Source organism: Neolamprologus multifasciatus, chromosome 10 (assembly GCF_963576455.1).
Source record: "Neolamprologus multifasciatus chromosome 10, fNeoMul1.2, whole genome shotgun sequence".
In the NCBI taxonomy this organism is placed as follows: domain Eukaryota; kingdom Metazoa; phylum Chordata; class Actinopteri; order Cichliformes; family Cichlidae; genus Neolamprologus; species Neolamprologus multifasciatus.
The window spans coordinates 21,154,642-21,178,140 of record NC_140448.1 but is presented as its reverse complement, the minus strand read 5'-3'; the positions used below and the strand labels follow the sequence as shown (position 1 = coordinate 21,178,140).

Genomic DNA, 23,499 nt, shown 5'->3' with positions numbered 1-23,499 from the left:
TTATAAGATGTAAAGACAAATTATACATTGTTTCACTGATTTAGTATTTGTTTTCTTCTAGCAGAGAGCTAAGAGCATCAGGTTTAAAGTGTTCATGTTGTTCACATTAGGCTTACAGGCAAATAACATTAATATTTTTTTCTTATTAATGCATGTGAGATAGTATTTTGTAATCAAAAGCAAACTAAAACAGTATCAATCAAACAAGTTTAGACAGTTAAAGTACACTCCCTTTAACACAATTACACCTTTGTCTGCCTCAACATGTACTCAAAATTAACACTATTATGTGAGCAAGTCAAGTTTCGTGCCTTTTATTTTTGTTTTAGGGTTCTTACAGTTCACGCCAGCTTGGTTTTGTGGGTCAGTGCAGTTAACCACCTGTTGAAGGGGTCTGCCGTTTTGCATCAATAAGACCTCTAATTAAGTTCCCTGAGACTAGCAGAGCACGTTGCAGCACACACATGAAAAAATGTCAGGAATTTCATATAGAAGAACAGAAGCACCTGAGGATTAGTCATGTGACAGGTGTATAATGCATTGTTGCAAGTGGCTCATAAAAACATTTGTTTTCCTCTTATTCACTGCACACCGCAGTATTTCATTTATGTATTTGTTTTGTCAAATGACTGTCTAAAATATGATATGTTAAGAGTAACATAATAATCAATGATCAATGCACAATTTAATTATAAAAAGATCACCATCCTCTCCTTCAATGTTAATCTAAATGTTTCAGAAGCAATATCTGCAAATATGTAAAATTTTCAGATTTTATCAAGTTCACCACCTGACCCCGTGACTGGAAGATGCTGTGCACCGCTAGTGTCACACCATTTCAAATGACACTTTTTATCTGCAACATTATGGACATGTAATTGCTCGACTCTAAAGGTAACTGTTCTGACATGTATATACAATATACTATTTAATGTTGAGGCCCCGTGCCTATGTGAGTGATGTGCTGCTAACAAACAGATTCTGCCAGTTTCCTGTTTGATCAGGAACTGAATAGAAACAATCAAATTTAGATTTTATATACTTATTTACTGCATATTGAGTTCTGCAGTGGATATTTGTTCATATAGTCACTGCAGTTCATTCTCATACAAAAACCAGCTCTGGCAAGTGACTGTGGCGTTTGAGCGTTACAGTGGACTCTCCCATGACCTGCATGCATTTCTTTCACTATGTCATCAAAGTTTATAGTCACACACCTGTCATGCATACACAAAAGCAAATGCTGCTAATATAACAGAGTCAAGCCAACCAACCCAGTTTTAGGGCTCACCAGCGACCAGATTTTGCTCAACTGATTTTGTTTCCTGTGTAATCGGGAATTGTTTCATTCACAAACCACAATGATGACTTGAGATTCCTTACAGTCGCTTTCAGAATTTATTTTTTTCCCAGTGTTTCCAGGTTTTTTGCCTGGTATTAAAAAAAACTGCATAACAGATAATCCGAGGTGGCCGTTTTGCATATACACAAAACCCACCTCCCAGGAGCCATTCACAGCTAAACTACATTATCAAGGGGGGTATCCCATGTGTTTATGAAGGGCCTTCTGATCTGTAGTGTGTTACTCTGCGTGTGCCTTTGTGTGTGTGTGTGTTTTCTAGCCATCCTATTTCCACTGTGAACAGAGAGAGGCTCCCAAACAGGGGAGCGCTGAAGTGGAAGTGATGGAGGGGACAGGCAGTGACAAAATGTACAGAGGGGAGAGAAGGAGGGAGGGTAAGGCAGAGGGTGACCGGCCCAGACAAATACTCTCACACGCAAACCACAACAACAAGAGACAAGAGAAGTGAACAATGACAACAGGAAAGCTGAACACAAGTTAGAAAAACAGACCAAGTGTCACAGCAGCAAAACGGAGAGGGAATTAATCTGGAGCTCTACTGTGTTCAGATTGGATTGAAAATGTATAAACTTTAGGGAGCACCATCAGAAAGAAAGGAAAAAGAAAAACTCACCAGAACTCTGAGTCAAAGTCACTGCCCTTCCTGATTTCCATCTGAAAAAGAGAGTGTTTCCTAAGTTTAATCTGAAATAAAGATTTGCCAATTGATTTCCATGCTTGTTTCTCATTCAGAACATTGTTCGTCTTCTAAAGAGGGACCAGACCAAGTAACCAGGAGAGCCAGATATTAGAGAGAAGACTTCTAGCGGGTTCCTTCTCCCCCCACTGAGACCCGAGGCTGCCTAGCGGGGACCACTGATTGGCTAGCCGATGACGTCCGGCTCTCCGATGCACAATGAGCGCAGCGGAGGGAATATTTCACTGCTGCAGATAGCTGCTAGTGCTGCCGGCCGCCTAAACAACAGAGAGCGAGAGAGGGGAGGAAAAAAAAAGAGGCCTCGCATTCCTGGCTGGCTTCAAAGACGGAGCACAGCCCGGGCGCCATTCATTCCCAAGGCCCTGAGCCCGGCACATGGAGACTAGCCAAGGCAGGAGGGAGGGGATAATGGTGGTGGGTCGGGTGGGTGTATGGGTGACCTCCCAGCCTCCACCCCAGAGGGGAAAAAAAAAAAAAAACAGTCACAAAGAACAGCTATCCCCCACTTTCATCCTAATTTTCCTCTTTCCACAATTTCTACAAGTCTCCTCTGTATTTCTTAATAAACTCATAAACTGGGCATCACACAAACAAAAATATCACACAGCAGTACTGCAGTATTTGTGTTGGTTTGAGATAAGTGGCCTCTTTTTAAACCTACAAATGTAAAGCATGTTCACCATGTCAATAATACACTTTGAATTAACAGGTTAGTTTTATTAAACCCTAAATGGGCAAAAAACCCCACAATATTAAGAGAAGACTTAAACCTTAGCATTGCAACACGACGCTGATCAGTCAGTCACACGAGTCAACAATAACCTCATCTTTCAAAACTCCTGCGTGATTGTGTAGTGTTGTACAAAGAGCCTTGTTGCTTTCACTGTTGTTTTCTATTGAGGCTGGCACCACTAGTGCTCCGCTATGCGGAATCTTTGTTACTGTCAGCCACATCCACGATGTGCTAGTAATTTCACTGCTGGCTGACTCCACCTGTTGTAAATGTACTCTAACTTTTGTTTATGATCATGCTGAGAGAAGGAAAGAAACATTAGCATGTAAAACTGTAGCATTATCACTGAGAAAATTGACTATAATAACACTTAAAAAAGCAAACAGGCAAGCAAAGTTGGCTTCAAGTATGTTGAATGGTCAATTGTTGAGCTAGATTTGAGCTTAAAGCAATTTCCACACGTGATTACAAAAGAAATCCATGAGAGGGGTTGACCTTAAATATTGAGGTTACGCATAAACAAGCTCATGACCACTTTCTGCCTGGCAACTAGGACTAGGACTATATCATGGCAGATGGAGGGGAGAGTAAAAAATTTAAGAACTGCAGGCTATTCAAAAAGCAGATTTTTTTTATGTTTAAAAGAAATGGTCACAGAAGGAGCTTGTTTTTATTTTGTTAGGAAGACGGGATTCATAAAACCAACAAATGAGAGGAAGAGAGGTTAGGCTGATCTAGAGAGGGAGGAATGAAGTATGGGAGGGGGGTGTTAAATTCTTTCTTTTTTTAATGTCTTTTAATGGTGATTACATGTTCCAGCGTGACCTTCACCATGAAGCCACGAGACTGGACCACCAAGTCTCTGAGAAACAGATATGACTCTCAGAAGGCAGAAATAGAAAAAGAGAGGATGCCAAGAAGATCAAAAGAAAGAAAGACAAATATGCAGGGAGAAGCTATTAAAACGGTTAATCCTGCTGGCCCTGTTACATCTTCTGAGAAAAATGACAACAGGTTGGTTGATGGACACCCCCCCAGACAGACCGCAACTAATGCTTCTGTTATGAGCCCACAAACTACTGTTGGTACTGTTGCTCTTAATTAGAATACTGAATAAGTGTTTTTCCAGCACCATGTCACTGCAGTTGTCTCATTTTTCCAGAAGGCAAGCATTTTCTGCTACAGTCCTCAAAGCAGAGTAATGACATGTGTCTGCATAGTTTTTAACTTTGAAAAAGGACTTAGTTTACCCAGAATCCACCGCAAATGAGTCCTATTTAACACTGTCATGAACTTAACAGCTTTCTATAACAGATATGGCTCATAGCTAAGCCATATTCAAAAGGTTTATCTTTGTAAAGTCAACAAAACCTCTGAACCTTTGTAGACACGTCAAGATTTCTGTTGACCCTCCCGGTGGTGGGCCCCACTTTACAAGTGCTCTTTAAATGACTGTAAAAGCGCCAGTATGCCTGCCACATTGGCTGTTTCTCTCACCACCACTAAAACATCACACTGTCACTTTTATATATGCCTGGAGTTAACACGCAGGAAGTCATGCAGTATTCTCCTGAACAATAAGCATCACCACATCAGCACCAATATACCAAGGGAAGAAGTTACATCAAGATTTTACCATCAGCTTGACATTACCATAGTTGATCAACAATTTCAGGCTAGCAAGAAAATTCTAATTATTTTGCAAATTACAAAATTACAAAAATAAGTCCAGGCGACTTGTATGATACTTGGATGATAAAGGACTACGGAAAGTCGATTTCCATGCTCTGCTGTCTTGCTGTTGGTGAAAAAGATTTTTTCATCACAAACAGTAAATCATTACATCTTATTATTATCATCATTTTTTTTCTTCTGACTTTGGTGATTATACTAATTACACATTTGTGATCCTTTTGACAAAAACAAAAAGAAAGGCACACCAGATTGGCAGTTTGAAAACCAATCCTGGGCTGTATGTGGACACTACTGCCCACAACTCCCACTGTGTTTGGATATATATCAGCTGCAGCACTGAGCAGAGCCTTCCTGCAGAGCAGAACATTCACTCCGTCTGAGAAAAGTTCAACCACAGCAAATAGAAATGACAGATATTTAAGTTGATGAGAAGCAGACCAAGACTCACAGAACAAAGCTTTGACTCAATGTGCAAAATTAGAAGCCAAAGAACTTTTTGGCTCGTGAAGGCCTTCATCAAGACATCAAGATATTCTTCACTTACTCTCAGTGAAATATGCACATAGTGCTTTAACCTACATTCCCTTTCACTGAAATCCACAAAACCTAACTACCAGGGAGGCAAAAGAGACTCAACACAAGCTCAAATTAAAATAAAAGTTAGAAACATGACTTCACTTCTGGACAAGAGCCTCCCAGAGGACCAACAGGGCATCATTCTATTGTCCTCAATCAAACAGAAGTAGGGAGGAAGCCGTATTTGAAAAGCTGGAAGTGGATGTATGTTGAGCTCTGACAGAGCAAAGCGGCTGGTTGCGGGAAAAGGAAAGGGGCTTGCCATGCAGTGTTATCATTAGCACCAGCAGTGTACTTCTTTGTGTATGCGTGTGTCAGACACACATATGTATGAACCACAATGATTAAACAGTGAGAGCTGCAGAGAGAAACTGTGAAACTGTTGCTGGGCAGTGCTCACATCAGTGGCTAAAATCTCTAGCTGACCAAGACAAGCTGTCACACTCTAATAAGCTCTGCATTCCTGCCCTGATCTGGCCTAAATACTTGACAATATCAACACTGAGTCCACTTCATGTTGTTGTTGTTGTTTTAACAAAAATAAAGTATAGAAAAAAGAAAGCAATATGTTTGCAACGCCAAACACTGAATGCATGTTTGTGCAACTATGACACTCCTTTTGTGTTTGCATAGATGCAAATTACTAACATCCCTTTAGTTTAGCTGTGCTTACGTAAACGCCAAAGATGAGACACACAGAAAACCCAACAAGGGCAATAAGTGTATATTAATAACATGCACCAAAGTTATTTTGTATCCTTCCTGGTCAATGATTAACCAGGAACTGCATAGTGCCTCGCAGCACTTGGCTCAAAAATGAGTACAGGCCTCTAAGAATGATAAACTACTCTCAACTGGCCTCTGAGAAGACAATTACTTTTGTATTAAAGACCCCCCAGGGCTTTGCAATGTGATCTAGTCATGGTCAGTTTAACTGGATACTGTAGGAATTCCACTGCACTAGAATAGTAAGAGCCTACAGACTATTGGGCTTTACTTGTGTGAAGGCGAGTCTGCATGGAGCCTCAGTCTAAAAATGGGCCGTGCAAATTCATAATTTCAGCTCCATATCCTTTTCAGTCTTTGGTATGTGTAATAAAATCTGAGAACATACTGACCTAGGTCAAAATCCAGATGTAAAAAGATAGTAAACAGCCAATTACAAATATATCTAAATAAACTAAATGTTGGCCTGTGGCCTGATAAGATAATCTGATCATTTAGATACAGACTTTATTAGGTGTCCTATGCTACTACCAGGTCGGACCACCTTTTTTCTTCAGAATCGCCTTAAGTCTTCATGGCACTGATTCAAAAAGGTGGCAGAAACATTCTACAGAGATTTTGCTCCATATTGACATGACAACATCACACAGTTGCTCCAGATGTGTCGACTGCACATCCATGAATCCAATTTCCACTGTATCCCAAAGGTGTCCAATTGGATTGAGATCTGGTGACTGTGAAAAACCATTTCAGTACAGTGACCTCATTGTCATGTTCAAGAAAGCAGTTTGAGATGATCTGAGCTGACATGACACATTAACCTCCCAGAAGCAGCCATCAGAAGATGTGTGCATTATGCTAATGAAGGGACGGACATGGTCAGCAACAATACTCAATGTAGGCTGTGGTGTTTAAAAAAACGCTTGTGTGGCACGGACATATCCCCCACACTTTTACACCACCACCACCAGCCTGAACCACCTCATGTTGTTGCTGAATAACAATTATGACCCCTACCTTCATCACAGTTAAGCAGACGACAATCTTTGTTTGGGCATGCCACTTTGAATATTTTGGAATTAATTTGTAGAATATTCAGAAGATATTCAGAATATTCAGAAGACACCACTGCAGGGCAGCAGATAAAAAGTGATTGTAAATGCATGATACCATCAACAACAAAGGAGCCATGGCGACAGCATGTGAGAAAGAAGAGACTGGTCCCTACAGGAAGCTGAGACAAACACCACAAAAAAGCACAATAACAAATGACCCACTTCCTGGTTAGAGGTGGGGAAAGTCTCAATGACTCCTTCATTACATAAAAAAGTTATCTTTAAAGAAAAAAGTTGTCTATTCTTCTTGGGTCCTGAGTGTCAGCCCTCACAGCTCAGCCCTGATCTCTCAGCTGTCACTGAAGACACTGTTAGCAGTCTAAACAGGGAGGATAATTTGATCTTCATCCAGCTCAGCTCTGTTTTTTCTTTAAGCACTACGTGTCGCTCAACTCGTCAAGCAAGGTACCAATTATTTTATTTTTATTATTATTTATTACTTATTAACTAAGGGGGGGGGAGGGGGGGGGAGACTCGGTTTCCCTTCATCCATGTTTTCTCCATCCCAAAATCAAACACTCACATCTGACATCCAAGAGTCACAGATTTGTTGGTGCCAATACCTACACCACAACTATTATTAAGACATGCATGCTTACATCTTCTGTTTATGATATACACACATATAAAAGATCACATATACTGAAACCTAAATAGCTTTACATTGAGTATCGAAAATCCAGTAACAATGTAGCCACGTTTTACTGACCACTTTCACGTCTTCAGCTGACATTCTCTACCAGTGAGCTCAGTGTCGCCTGGTGGCAAAGACCATCTCTGCCATGTTACATAACGAGCTGTGGTCTGACTATAGACACATAACAAACACTGGATATCACACATGGTGGCATTGCTGCTGGGGCTACAACACCACGTGGCTTCACCATGAGGACGTGAATTCACAGAGGTGGAGACTTCCTGGAGAGAAAGTGACTTTACAGAGCATGTATTGTTCTTGTAAGACCAATCCCTACTCTTACACTATCAATGTCATGGACAAGGTATGAACACCGACTTCAAACCAAAAAGAACAAATACGAATATATGCCAATATAAGAGTAAATACTATCTTCAGGAAAGACCACGTGAGGACATGTGTTACTAATGAACAACATAAAAGAAGTAAACAAGAAAACAAAGACTAAAAATAATCACAGAGAGAGTGCAGAGGATTTGGAAATCCTTATGCAAGACGCTATGCATCTGCACCTAGACAGTATATAATACACTACTCATAAAATGCATTAATGCTGGTAAACCCAGGGTAAAGCTGTTAATGGGCTTCTCTATAGCACAAAGGCTACATGATATGACCTGGTTCTCAGGTTTTTCAAAAGCAGCTGCAGTCTAACTCTCTCTGAGGGTTTACAATGGAAATCAGTGTAGCCCCAGTTTCCTGGTCTTTATTAAGAAGCTAATTAACTCTGATTTTAAAGCATGGAGCTTACAGTTAATTTAGGTGTGTATTCCTGTAGTAATCCTTACTGCAGAATAGGGATGGGTACCGGTATCCGGTGCCATGATGGCACCGGTTCTGACATAAACGGTAGTAACCAGACCGAAAAGCAGCGCACATTTCGGTGCTTTATTTCGGTGCTTTTTTTTCCTGAGATGTGACACACTTTGAATTCTAGCCAATCATTTTACGTTTCCGGGGATAGTAGGCGGGTCCAGGTACGTACGTTCTTTTAGAGCAGAGCTACAGATTAAAAATGCCCAAGGCGAAGCGGTCAAAAGTCTTGCTGTACTTCACAGCAAAAGATGCAAACTCAGCAGCCTGCAACAAGTGCTTTAAGGTGATACGTGTAAAGGAGGTAACACCTGAAATCCGATGAAACACCTGGCGACGCATAGCGTTTTTTTTAAAAGCCGAAAAATGCGCCGTATTTGATAGCTTGCTGCGAGACCTCACACCGAGCGCATCTACTGCAGGTGTGGTGCCTGTTATCGGACGAAGAGTTAGCAACATCCCCCAAAAAGCTGAAGAGTAGAGTCCTGGCCCCTAGCCCTGCCAGTGTAGCAGAAATGATGAGGATGATGATGGCAGCAGCAGCCGTTCTTCTCTGCGTGAGTAGCTTAATGTTGTTCGTGTATAATTTACGTTGAGTAGGCTAACCACGTTATTACATTAATGTATGTAAGGTGAACTAGCAAACACCATCATAGCTACATGCGGCTGTCTTCTTGTTTGATGGCAGATACTCCCTTCACCCTGGCCAAAAAGGCAAAAATGACCAAATAAAAAGTGGGAAACAGTTAAACATGAGAGGTTTTTGGATAAAGTTTTTGTTTTTTCCATTGTTAAAGCACTGCTTCCAGCCAAGAGTGATACCATATATGCCCTATAGCTGCAGAAAAGGCTAACATTGTTATCTTTTTACAAAAAAAACAGCTGAACATGAGAGGTTTTTGGACCAATTTTGTGTTCTCCATTCTTTAAGCACCGGTTCGAGCACCGTTTAAGCACCGGCACCGTTTCAAAAGTACCGGTTTGGCACCGGTATCAGATAAAACCTAAACGATACCCATCCCTACTGCAGAACATGTCAGATGTAGTAGCAGCCTCAGCCTAACTCACATATCTGCTTCTATAATTAAACTTTAATAGATTGAGCATTAGAAATACTACTTATTTCACATAGTTATTATTAAGGGTAAGTGCAGATTTCCTTCTGTTGAATGGACTGGGGCAAAAACCCTGATCATGAAATCTAATCTCTAACACGTTGTGCTCAAGTCATCATGATGTCAGCAAAATGTCTCATCAACTACTAGCTGGGTTACCTTTAAATGACTACAAGTGAACTGCCATGATTACCTTAAAGTTAAATCCAGTGCTTTGGTTTACAACTAAGTACTGGTCATTCCCATGAGTCTCAGCTTTACTACGTGCGTGTAGTGCCAATTAGCAAACGTAAGTAGATTCTTTTCTTATAGCTGACTTTACACTCATGACAATATTGATCAGCAGGGCAAACACCTGACCCTTTATGGTGACATGGCACTTAGTGCGTTATCGCAGGCTGATTGGCTGGATTGGGAGCTTGGCAGAAGCACAAGGAATGTGCTTGATAAGCAGCGAGAACATGTACTGCAGGTAAAAGCAAACAGGCTGTTATAATCATTACACAAAACCCCAATTTTACTTGTCGTTTCTTTCAGATCACATCCCGACCTCAGGCCATTCTGAGAATTCAGTTATCAGTTATGTTAATGGTTAGTTCGCAATGGCGTCTCTTGTGCTCTAGTGTCCACTGGAAGAAATTCTCAATTTCTACACGGTTCTTACAAAAGTTGTTAATTAAACTGCTGTATCTAAATATTACTCATACTATTAAACTGGCAGTGAGCTCACCTGTTGGCCTGTGTAGATAGTACGTGAACATCTGATAAGAGACAGCCTGCGGGACACTTCCTGGTCGAATACAGAAGTGCATAAGAGAAGACCACAGAACTGTGAGCCCTCAGCAAAGCAATGAGGTCACTATTTGATTTAAAAGATAAGTTTAGACCATCTATGTCTGGCATACTCTGAGACAAACACGTTGAAAAGGGACTGCCCATTTTCCTATCCACTGTGCTCAGCGCGGCTTAATTTCGATTTGCAATCCAAAAGTTCTCATGACACCTCCAGACAGGAAAAACAAGCCTGTAGTGAAGCTTTGTTATATCATAAGGACAAAGTTTTAGTTTCAATACCGATTACATAATGACGTTAAATATTTAATCCTCTACTGAGGGAATATGCATGGGCAGAAGTGCCAGGTTAACAATGTGCCAATGGCGAATATTTGCAAAGATGCCTAAGCACCAATTATGACTATTAGCGCAGAGACCAAGCACACTTTAGATTTAGTTATTTGATTAATCAGAATTTACCAACCCTTCTTCTAAGAACCATGTCAGCCATTTAGTAGCAACACAGGGACATACTACGGGTCTAGTCTCAGGTTTATAAGGTTTGTTACTGCAGTCATGGAAAATCCAAAATCTCATCCCCATCCATCTGCTGCCACACAGATCGTAAATTTTCACATCAACACACTATCCTATTACCTTTGAGACACTCAGAGGACATAAGTAGAAATGGGCGTTTTCCCCTCTCATAATTGTTCAACCTCCTGGAGTGGCTAAAGTCAGGTTACAGTACTAAATGACCAACGGCACTCCAAGACAACAGCATTCCTGGTCTGGCCTTACTGCTCCCTTGTACCCATATAATGTGAGGCAATTACCAGTAGTGAATGGACAGTTGTAGAACACAGAAAATAAGAGAAGCATTTCAGAGACCGGTTTTGAGGGAAAACCTGCATTCCAGACTCTAACAGTAAATACACTCCCTCACTGCTGAGATCCAAGCATCAAGGAAGGGCACTGCACACTCCTACAAAGGTTTTTGCTCACTCAGTAACTCGAGTTTGAAAGATTGTCAATTATCAATCAAACACACCAAAACAAGAAGTGTTCCCACGAGTTGTTGTAACAGCAGTTTCTCAAGTAATAAATATTTACCACGTTTCCCCATTCACTTCTATTGAAGCTTGTCCAGCTGACAAATATAAATGTGGGTTTCCTGCTCGGGTCACATGTTTTTTTTACTGCGTTGTCATCTCACAAAAAAAAGGAAAGAAAACAAAAAGCTGTACACATGTTATATAAAGATAATGGCTGTGCTGTGATTTTGGCTAAATGGACAAGTGAAATTATCGCTCAGGGAGAAAGTTAAAAGCAACAGGATGCTTGTAATTTTCTTCTTTCACACACTTATTTTGGGTGTTGCAGCTTTCTAAATTGTACAAAGGAAAAGAGAGAGGCGTGCCTGGGGTGAGAAACGCCTTGGATAGCTTTTTTTTCTAAAGCGCTATGAAAAGTCGCTAAGTTTGTAACTATGACATGAAGTGAAGAAGAGCGATCGTGGCTTCATGTCAGAGTGATGAGAGCAAGGCATCAGAGTTAAGACTGCATGTACCTCCACATGTATAAAAAAAAGAAGGAAAAAAAGAAGAAGAAACATGCAAATCCTGAAACTTCCATCCATGCACTTATGCAATGAACAAACCTCAACATTCAAATATTCAGCTACAGCCCTAGTTTGGTTACCTAACAGGCTCCACCCACCCTGAATGCACACCTGTGCTTGTGTCGGTCCATTAAACTAAGCCTGCATCCAGTCACAGGCACAAAAAAAAATATTTAACCAATAAACTCTGCCAGTAGAATAACATGTTGTTGTCCTGCTTTTGTTGAATTCCTTTCCACAAAGAGCACATAAATGCAGAGTCACTGCAGTCAGTGGCAAAAGCTTACTGACAACAGGAGTCATTCACGCATGGAGCTTTTGCTGCTGGGCATGTCAGTGACATTAAGTCTGGAAAGGAAGGAGACAAAGGAGAAAACAAACATGAGGATAAAAAAGGAAAACGTATAAGAAACTGTTTGATCACTATCTAAAGTGGCATGATGAAAGTAGCAGACATGCCTCTAATCTCCCTCTTTTTACCTGGCACTATGCTATTAGATGCATGAAAAGGACAGTCCAGATACAGAGAAGCAGCTTCATCAAGGACAACAAGGGGAAATTTGCTCAGTGTTGCATTAGGAGATTTGAATTGCAAAACAACCGGGAAGGCAGATAGAGGCGGTCTGTGTGGGCAAACAGTAAATATGCACTTCTCCCTCTGCCTCCAACTTGACACTGAACAACAGATCTGATCCAAAGCATATTTTTGAGGAAGGAGATTTGAATGTTTAATCTAGAACCCACTTGGCCACTGTGACCTCCCCGCTCAGTTTAACACCCTCCAAATGGCAGATGAAATCGAGCAAATTAAATTGGCCAGCATTCTCCACATTTTTGTTTTCGCTCAATGAGTGCAAATTATCAGGATTACCCACCCTGATAGAACAACCGGATTAAGCCAAGGAGAGATGAAGGCCCCTTACCAGAGCCTGACTAACGGGCAGAGCTGCAAGCAGTAACTCAGTCAATTAATCAGGTAGTTAAACAGAAAAATTGATAACTTATTCTTTTCATAATCACTTGTTTTAATCCCTTTAATCTACTATTCCTTTAATTTCTATAATTTGTTAGCCTTGGCATCCCAGGCTCTAATGTCACTCAGTCTCTTTCTTCTTTATTTACACTCATGTCTCCTACTCATTCCTCTTAAAGTGTAAAACAAGTGAGGGTTTCCAGCAGATTTCCTTTTGAGAAGGATGCATTTCATCTGCTATAGTAACCAAGTGAATAAAGTGCCTGGAACATAAACATGACTGGGAACCACCTCACTGTTTGGCAGTTACTTGTCAGAAACCATCTGGTGTCTGACTTTAAATTCCTGTTTATCTAAAGAAGTACTTTCGTGCATAAACATTGCAGGTACAGAGACACCAATATTAGAGCAATTTAGCCACCACACTAAATAAACTTTCTGCTTCCTAAAATACTAACTTTCTAACTGAAAATGCCTAAAAGCACACAAAACAAACAAGTGGTTTGATCACATCTCTCAAGGTAGTTAACAAAAAGAACAGAAGCTAAAATGCTCAAGCTGACCCATGATCAGATGCTACTACACTTTATTGCAACAGATCTAGCAAGCCGTAAGTTGACCTCCTCACCCCTGCTAATCATCTTTCCACTCTACATGCACACAAAGTACATTTAATCTAGTGGGCAGCTTAATGACAGATTTTTTTTAATTCTTAATTCCCAGCTTTAAGCATGCTACACATATTTTTTCATGACCACATAGTAAACAAACCAGTACCAAACACTTCCAGTGATACCTACTTCCTCAGTTTTGATGCATACCTGAAGTAGATCATTTATCTTTTTGAAATGACTGCAGTGACAGTTTCCCTCAGTACAACACACACAGTATAGAATATCACGCCACCACTCAGTTGGTGTGTAGGCTGAAGAAGAAGAAGATGAAATCTCCTGTAGACCCCTGTCCTCAAGAAGTTGTGAGTTCTCTTTGTGCAAAAAGGCCCAGCACGAGGCATTTCCTACCTTTTGCCTGGGGACTCTCCACACCAGAACAACGTTGACTGACCCTGAAGACTGTGTGTTTTGTCACCAACGCCGGGACTCAACTCTGAAACCTGAAAGACAGGTGACGTTTGTGGAGAAAGATGGCTGCCGCATGGCATGACCTCCGAGTCTAGCAGTTTTATGTGAGTCAAAAGGCGAGGAGCGCCTGCTTGATGTTCCCGCAACTAGCTGGGCTGACCGCATGTTCGAGCGCGAGCCAGAACCAATGAAACATCTGTGAACCTTGTTCCTCTCCTTCCAGGAGCAGAAGTTTCATTTCATTTTCCACTTTATTTGTCAGGGACCATGTCCAAACGAACAAAACATTAATCTCCTAAGAGAGGAGGTGCATTATACCAGATTTAGCTGCTAGCTAATTTCCATCTGCAGTCCCTGGGCATTTCAAATAACAAATAAAAATACACAGAAACACATCTACAGTTAGCAAATTATACTAATACAAATGTAGCTGATAGGTCTATACACTAATTCAAGCGTCTCGGCTAAAATTTAAAATCACATGGTACCACAGTATCCATGTGAAGTTATAGTCACAGCACTTTGCTTACTAGCCCCAGATAGACAGCTGGTATAAAGCCCATTTTCCCATCATAATGCAATCACAAGCAAAGAATTTGTTCCCTCAACAGGCTGATAAGTCTCTCAAACTAAGTAATCTTGGCTAAGCGCTTTTGCTCTGAGAAGTTTTCTTTATGCTGCAGAGAACTATATAATGAAAAGGAAACAACTAAAAGCAGAGTTATTATTTTATCTGGAGTACAGTATTTCTTTGTTGCGACATGAACTGAGTTTTCTGCATTCGTCCCACCTTTGCCTAAGTAGTTTCACTGACAGAGCACATGACAAAGGTGTATCAAAAGAACAAATGTGTGTCTAATGTCCTGATAATTACAGAGTGCCACCCACACCTCTGCATACGCCTCACATTATACCAATGCCTCTGCCAAGGTGAAATACTTGGTATTAACTTCTAATTATCCTGCTTTTGAAACACATACAGTAACATAATAGTGCTGATTATCATGCTCAGGAGCCAAGAGATTCCTAATCTCTATAGTCTTTCTCAGAACCAAGTTTACCACCGTGGTTAATTTTAGGGGTACTGATCACAATGGGCTCATGTTGCTAGTGGCAGTGCAGGTTTTCTACCTCAAAGCGGGGGATGAAAAAGGGGGTAAGGAGAAGGAGGAGGACGGTGTGGAGGGGTTAAGACTTTAAAACAAATCACACAGAGATTAAACTTCACTACAAAACAGTGCAACTCAATTTGGACTTTGTAACCTGGTACAGAAAAATAGAGTGAAGTGACTACAGGGGTTAACATTAATGTCTTCTCTGAAAAAAAAAAAAGCTATTCAAGATGGAAAAATATTTAAAACAGTATTTTTTTTACAGTGCTGTTATATATACTATTACATACTGACTATATGTCTTGGTTGTGTTTTTTTAATATTTGTCTTGTGGCTTGGCCTGTTCTAGTCAGATGGCATATTAATAGTCTGAAAGGTCCAAAGGAATAAGACAGATTGCATGTAATATTAAACAGGACCATTTCTGGCAGAGAAAAATCAAAAAGAAATCTGTCTTAAATTACTTCAGAAGGGCAGCTCACGATTATACTCATTTTTCCTTTAATCATGAGTATTTTAAACGTAAAAAAAAAAGATATTCATTTCACACTGGCATGAAACAGAGAACAGCAATAAATTTTGTCATCAGAGAGGCTTATTTTTGCATGACAAATGACTGAAATCATAATTCTATTGCAGAATGTCAACTAAACAATCCACTGTACAATCACTTTAGCCCACACTAATTTATCATTTTGATGTGTGCAACGTGCTGAAGCTATGTCAGCACTGACTGGACAACCACACACACAAAAAAGACATCAAGCGGTTAGTTCCAGCCATGTCGGACAGCTGTAAAGGCCTCTTTTATTAGTCAATATCACAGCCACATTAATGCGTCCCTGGCCAGCTCAGTTCTCACTGACAACCCCTCACCCACACCTTTTCATCAGGGGCTATGAAACCTGAGAGGACCCTAAAGCAGACCTGCAGGTACGGCACAGACCCAAGCACACACCCCACAGACTGTGCGCCTTCCTGCCTTTTACTGAATACTCCGCTGTGAAAACCACAGTGAAAAAAGGAATAGCGTAATCCCCAGTGTCATTCATTAGAGATTTTACAACTGTAAAGTAATAATCCGTGATCAGTGTGCAGCATTTAAGTCCAGCGCTGTGCTGGATTTGGATTTGTCCTGATGGATTTGCTGCATGTGTTGTTCTTGACAAATAACGCAATGCATTATTTTCTCTATTTATGCAGAATTTAAATTGGTCAGTTCAAATATTTATAGAATAATCTGCTTTTATATCATGCAGAAAGAAACAAAAATTGCATATTTAATCACATGTAAATCTTAAGTTATTTCAAAAAGAGTGGAATGTGTAGGGCACTGAATTTGTTGTTGGATAAGCAATAACAAATCAATAAGATAAGAAAAGATTAAAAAAAGATATGGTATAGAAAATAGATTTTTACAGTCCAGGTTCCGCTGGGATATACTTTCGAAAAGGCAATAACACAATGTCTTCTAATTAAAAGTACCCAGTGAAGTTTTTGCCCTTGCGTGTCATCATGTCAGCACTTTTGTAGTGTTTATTTGTCTCATGTATGCTAACAATGATGCACATGCATGCAACTATGTTCAATTTATCACCAAGATCAGGGTTTTCATTTAAAAAAATCCAGCAATGATCCAGAGACAGAGAGGAAGAAATCTGCAACACAACTTTGAAACAACAAAAAATGCCCCTTGATTTTGTTTTTATAAAAGACAACCCCATGGGGCACCTTTAAATACTTTGTGAGGGTAAAAGACCTTTATCTAATATGCTGCTGACATTCTATCTACACAGCTCCTAAAAAAAAGCGGGAAAAAAAAGATTCAGGATGTATTTTTAAAAGCTGCCCATACAAGTAGGTTACTCACATGTTTTACCACACACATGAAAAATGCACTCATGACATATGACACTACCACATAACAATGAGGGGCTTATAGGTCCAAACAATAGAGCAGGAGTGGTCCTGTAAGAGCACCAGAGTAGGAAGGCACACACATAACCGAACACACTTCTCAGCTTCCCCAAAGGGGGGTCTCGCCCTAGCCAGTAATAACCCCTGGCAGCCATTTTTCTTCTTCATGTCCGTCCATTATGTAGGACTTTAACTGGTTTTCTGCTCCTCTGACAAAAGAAGGAGGATCTGACCATAGCTCACAACTACAGACAAGTGAGTTGTCAAAGCCATTGTAAATAAGCCCCTGTCATTGCCTGCAGGACAGAGCCCTGGAGTAAAAGACAGGAAATGAGGAGGGGGAAAAAAGCGAGCAAAAAGAGCTGAAAAGGTTCCATCTGTTTAAGTCTGTTGGATGGTGATGGGGACAGCCTTGCCTGTTTCTCAAAAACGGAGCGTAAAGGACCCCCTCAAATCTCTGGAAGGCCATCCATGCATGAGGAGAGAGAAGATGACAGTCAAAGTGAAGGGCGCTCAGACGATCTTCATCTTTATGTATGCATGCATATAGACAGTGATGATTTAAAATAAAGACTTACATGTGATCAGCTATCATTTTTACCATTGTTTTACCCTTTATACTAAAGAAATGATTCAATACAAAACAAGGAGAAAAGGTATCCAAAACTATGACTAGGTATATGATGATGAAGAGTCCTTAAGTTTCCTCATATTGCCCAACATCACAGAAACCATCTAAAGGCAAAGGGACATTTTCACCTAAGTGTCTATCATATAATAGCATGCTTTAAAAAAAAAAGTCAACACCAGTTATGCATCTAACCTTGGTATCTAAATGTTCCATTTGCAGCTCGTCTGGTGCAACTTAATAACAACACCTACAGACTTCCCTTGTTTAGTTTATTACTTATTAATCATGTAGGGCAATTTGGGCTTGAATACACCCTACAAGCAGGTTTTTCTCTTCCTCTTGTGTGCTCTTACTTTAGGTAACTATAAAAGAAAAATCAACTGATCTGCCATGATTTCCTCATCAGGACCTCATGAAAGTCACTGCAGTGCAAGTGAGCATATCTGAATACAAATACAATAAATATACAAAACACAGAGGCACGCTAAAATCCTCTTCAATTATCACACCGACCTTCCCAAGGGCACGACTTTCAACAGCCTTACAAACTGGACCACTAAACATTATAACACCTAACATCAGCTCTAACTAGGGTTTAATTAATATGTTACAGTATCAACACGACAACGTGCCCACGCTTTAAGAAAGACTAACCTCTTTCTGGATGATATAAGGTCAGATATAAAGTCTGGGTAATAAAGTCAGACTTTAGTGGTCCAGTTTGTAAGGTAATAAAGTCTGACTTTATTACCCCTAAAATCTTGATAACATTGTGTCTGAGGACTTTGGTCAGCAAACATGTTTTCGCTTTTACCTCAAACAAACACATTCTGATTCATTTTATTTTTAAAATGAATGACGCACTGCTTTTATACTTGTTCACTACGTGCCAGATGTGGACCGCTACAATTTGAGATACTGCACAGATTACACTTTTCCCAAATCTTTCCTTCTGTGATAAACAAATCACTCTATACGGGGTGAAAGCAGCCACCCTGGAATTGTCAAATAATTGGTACCGGTTTGCGTTATTGTGAACACAAAGACATGGATGTTGAAATGGAAACAAAAGAAACCACCGGATATCCAAGGGAATTTAAGCAATCGGAAAAAAAAAACTAAATTACTGGACTATGGACTACTTCAAGCCAGAAGAGCCATTGCGCTATGTTGGAAGAGTATGGATGCTCCCTCCATGGGACTCTGGAAGAAGGAAATTGCAGTCTCTCTAGGCCTGGAAAGACTAACATATATTGCCAAGGGCAAACAATGGGACTTTGTGAATATGTGGAAGCCATATATGGATATTTTAGGGAGTGGAGGTGAAGGACATTTATGAAAAAGAAGGAAAAGAAGAAGGGAAGGAAGGGAAAATCTTGTCTATCCTAACCCATTGTATTTTTGTATTACTGTGAGAACTATGCTCATTTCTACATTTGAATGTGATGTAGGCAGGTTTGATGTATGGATGGGTGTGTGAATGTGAGGGTGTTCAACGTTTGTATTGTACTATAAAAAAATTCAAAAAAAAAAATATGGAAAAAAAAAAAAAAGAAACCACCGGGCCACCTCAGCTTACCAAAACATGTCACGAAACACAGTTGTAAAGGATCAAATTCTCCCTGAGAGAAAATGTGAATTCGTTCGATATAGCACATATCTATTTTGACAAATCAAACACACATTTTATCTGCAGTATTACCTGTGACATACTTCCAATATTATCTCAGAGTACTTTATTTCTCGCAAAAAATATGGTGATATTTAAGTTCCTACTGACCAAAAATCCCTAGAAAAAAATCCCCACTTACTATGCTCTTAAACTTCTTTCTTATAGCTGATTACAGCATGCCTGCGTCAATCCTTTCGTTCATCAAAAGACTCCAGTGAACCTAACACCTAATTCTATGACTCATTCATGATATCACTTTTTTCTTTCACAACGGTATACATTTATCTTCCCAGAACTAACAATGCCATTCACACATCAGTCTCACATCATTCAGGTTCAAAGCAAAAGGTATATTACATCAAGCCTGCACTTCCATCATGTAAACAATCCACTTAAGGCTAACAGAAACTAACGGGCTTCTCATTGATTTACAACTTAGAGACCTTCCTGCTACATCTTACGCCATTATTTCACTATGATGCCTCGTGCAAAGTTCAAAGTGAGGCTGATAATGGTTTAATTACTGCGCTGTTAAGTAATGTGTTAAAGATTTCTGTTACTTTCAGCTGCTTTGTCTCTGAAATTTAATGAGATTTTCTGTGTAATCCCATTTCATCTGGATCAACCACAAAAACCTCAGTTTCTACAGAAATAATCTGAAACCTATGTGAACTATAACCTCACGCCCACAGCCAAGCCAGTCGCTTCAACCTTGCAGTGGTTGGTTGTATAAAAGGTCACAAAAATAATTTAAACATCCAAACTACATCCACTACATACGTTCAGCTGCAGTGTGAGTAATTTTCCACCGCTCGAGGAAAAAAAATAAACATAAAAATGACCATGTCCTACAGGTCGAACAAAAACATACCGCATGCAGGGTTGAATTCCTACAACATTACATACTTTACTTTTTTTTCCCTAAAAAAAAAAAAAAGAGAGAGAGAGAGAGAGAGAGAGAGAGAGAGAGAGAGAGAGGGGAAGACTGAGATCAGGTTTCAACACCCAGTCTAAGTTTACATTTACACCCCATGGCTTTGTGACCCTACTCTCATTTATAACGCTACCCTTCTGCTATTTGCTTCCATCTTTGGTTTCCGGCTTTCTTTCTTCTTTATACTTCCTGCAAACAACACTTACTCAAGCTACAGTCCAAGCCGCCACCTGTATGCAACCATTACCAAATATTTGTATTGCCACATGCTAGCTGCCGATTGGGATCAACAGGTGTTTATGCAAGCACCTCTGGGCTAAGTCCCTCATCTCTCTGCATGCATTACGCCTACATAATTATACCCAAATATCTGAGTGCGTGCTGCTGTCAGGTCAGGCTCTGTGGATGTAGCTGGGGTTGAGCCAGGTCAGCAGCCCCAAGCATGGCATCCTCCAGCAGTGGCTGGCAACAGCAGCACACAGAGAGGCCAGTGTGCTCCCACCATCTGACCAACCTCACAGCCTAAGTGCCTCAGTTTCAGCTCCAACACAAAACACCAGTGTCTAGTTTCCCTTTAAATAAAACATACTCCACTCATTAGCTAAAAAGCCCCCCCACCCCTCCCTCCCTCCTTGTGCATAATTGAGCGCTAGGTATCAATTTAAGGCAATGAAGTGAGGTTAGAGCAGGACAGTACTATGTTTTTTTTAGTTGTTTTGATTTGTTTCAACCAACAACCAAAGCATGAGTAAGTAAGGTACAACACAGCAATTTAATATGGTGATAACAGTAGTTAGGGTTTAGGGTTGTTTCTTTCCAGTCCTCAGTATCTATTACAAGCTTATCAGTCAGCTGTCAACTCAGATATTGCTTATTATCTCTCACTGTTACCTAACATTCATGAACAGTAATAATAATGTCTATTAATAAGAAGCTGCTAACATTAACGCAGATAAAACCTCATCATATTAAAAACTAAGGAAAACTATGGCATTTTAAAGGTTAAGGGTATAGATTACGAATTACATCTAATTTACACACACACACACACATACATATATAATACATTTATTAAGTATTACAAAATAAATAAGTAGCGATATAAGCAGCCTAGATGGGCTTTGCTAAATACCACCAGATCCTACTATTGACCTCACCTCCCAGTAATAAAACTGAACTGAGACCAGCTGTAGCTTATTCGTGGACACTTTAACTTCCCACAGACACAAAAAAACAACTTTTACAACAGCAACAAGAGGTCTGACTGTAAGGTGTCACTGTCATACAGGTATTCTGCGAACATTTTCACTAATAAACCAACGGGTTAACAGCTGACAACCGAAACTGAGCAGCCACGGCGATACTGGATGCACCTGCTGCCACCCTAAACTACCCTCAACGTACCTGCCGATTCCCGCTTCCTTAGCGGTCCTCAAACTGTAGCTTTACTCCTGGTTTGTTGTCTTCAGTGGGTTTCCTCTTCGTTTATCAGTGATAGTTACACTAACTAACTAACAAGGACGGCTCACCTGTATATTGTTAGCTGGCGTGTCTCGCAACCTCTGGTAATGAGCTTTCCTTTTCTTCCGTCCGCACTCAGCTTACCTTATTCCCTGGAGAGAGAAGCGGATGAAAGGTAACGGAGGACCAAGGTGGCCAATTAGACGTGGCGGGAGGCGGGCGAGGTGGAAATGCACGACATCCTATTGGTCAGAACACATTAATGGCGGAACAGTGGAAAAGTTAATTTCCCGGTATTGTTTTCATTTATAAAAAAGAGAGAGAGAGAGAGAGAGAGAGAAAGAACAAAAGAAAGAAAGAGAAAGCTGAAGCTAAACTTCAAATACAAAACGATTTTGAAAATAAAATTATCTGTAAGAAGCGACAAATGTTTAAAATGTGGCTAAATAATAAAAGTAAAATGTTGCAAGTTGCCTTTACAAAGAGTTAATGTTCTCAGGCCAGAGCAATGTGGATTCAAAGGAGATAATCATTTCTAAGAGGCTCTGCCATGCAAAGCTATATAAACTACTTTTGTTTCATGCACAGAAAGATTAACTAGAAACCTTTTTTTTAATCTTACTGAAAGACATGAATTACTGAGGCCAAACAATTTGGGTGGTTTGGGATGTCATGAGCTCACTGTGAAGATATTCAGGGAAAGTCAGGTTACTCTGATGTCTTTGTTACTGAGTCACAAACACTGTATGATCTCAGATTGCATTACTTACTGTAAGCTCCATAAAGGCATATTCATGGACATGTAAAGGTATATTTAGTTCATGGACCCCATTCAGCATAGTTTAATTCTATAAACTATCTTCAAGCTAACTCTACAGTCAATATATTTTCCTTAAACTCTACATTGTTCTGTCTGTTCCTTTATACTCCCTGATTAAAGATTAAATGAAGCACTTGGGCTGTCTCTTTTTAGTTATCCATCACCTCTGTGCATGTCACATGGTCTGACTAACAATCAACTGAAGTGGCAATCCACTGATAATATAGCAAAAAAAAAAAGGACAGGATAACAGCAATGACAATAGCAACTAATGGCCACTTGGTGGCAATTCATTCACTGTGGAATGAAGCCTAGGCTTTGTCCTGGGTCAGCAGCCATCTGTGGTGTACACATCACTACATAGGGTTGATAAAATAATGTCACACTGTGTAAAAAGAGACTAGAGCTGGATAATTCAAATACAGCTTCATATGTGGTTCACCACTCTCTGATTACACACCACAACGGTTCATTATCACTGCTTAATGCAAAGTATTTTCACTAGATGTGGGAGTCACCAGTCACCCCACAAAATATGACCAGAATACATCACTCACAATATGATATCATTATGATTTTTTTTTGACATTTTCCAATATCCTGAGTGTTGCAACAACATATACTGCTATTTATAACTTCTTTTTTTTCAACTGCAAGTTATGTCCTCAAAGTTAAACTATATCTGTTTTATCCAATAAGCTCAAGTTATCTCACGTCGGGCATGTTTTTTTGCTGCAGAGTGAAATTGTCAAGCATACCAGCACAGAGTCGAATCTCCTTGAGTTGTGCTAATTGACAAAGACTCATCCAGACTGATGGCAACATGTTGCCAATCTGTCTGCCTTTGTAAATTACACAGGAGTTACTTCCAACTGCAAGTGTTTGCAGAAAGGTTTCCTCCTATCAAGAGAGATGGGTACTTTTACTTTGTAATGTATATTGTGACTCCAGGACCTAACTTGTGTGTATTTG

General features: G+C 40.0%; 1 protein-coding gene across 5 annotated transcripts in view; it reads right to left on the bottom strand.

Moving 5' to 3' along the window:
• shroom1 (shroom family member 1) overlaps nucleotides 1-21,875 on the bottom strand; it is a 31,976-nt gene extending 10,101 nt beyond the window's left edge. The window contains exons 1-2 of one of the 5 annotated variants that reach the window (XM_085175476.1): nucleotides 21,651-21,875; nucleotides 1,977-2,017 (exon numbers count right to left, since the gene is read on the bottom strand). The gene's annotated coding sequence lies outside the window, so the exon portion shown is untranslated. Of the gene's footprint in view, nucleotides 1-1,976; nucleotides 8,675-21,650 lie in introns of those variants that run through there. The other 4 variants (XM_085175479.1, XM_085175477.1, XM_085175480.1 and 1 more) reach the window with 4 other exon arrangements.
• Between the last annotated feature and the right edge of the window lie 1,624 nt (nucleotides 21,876-23,499).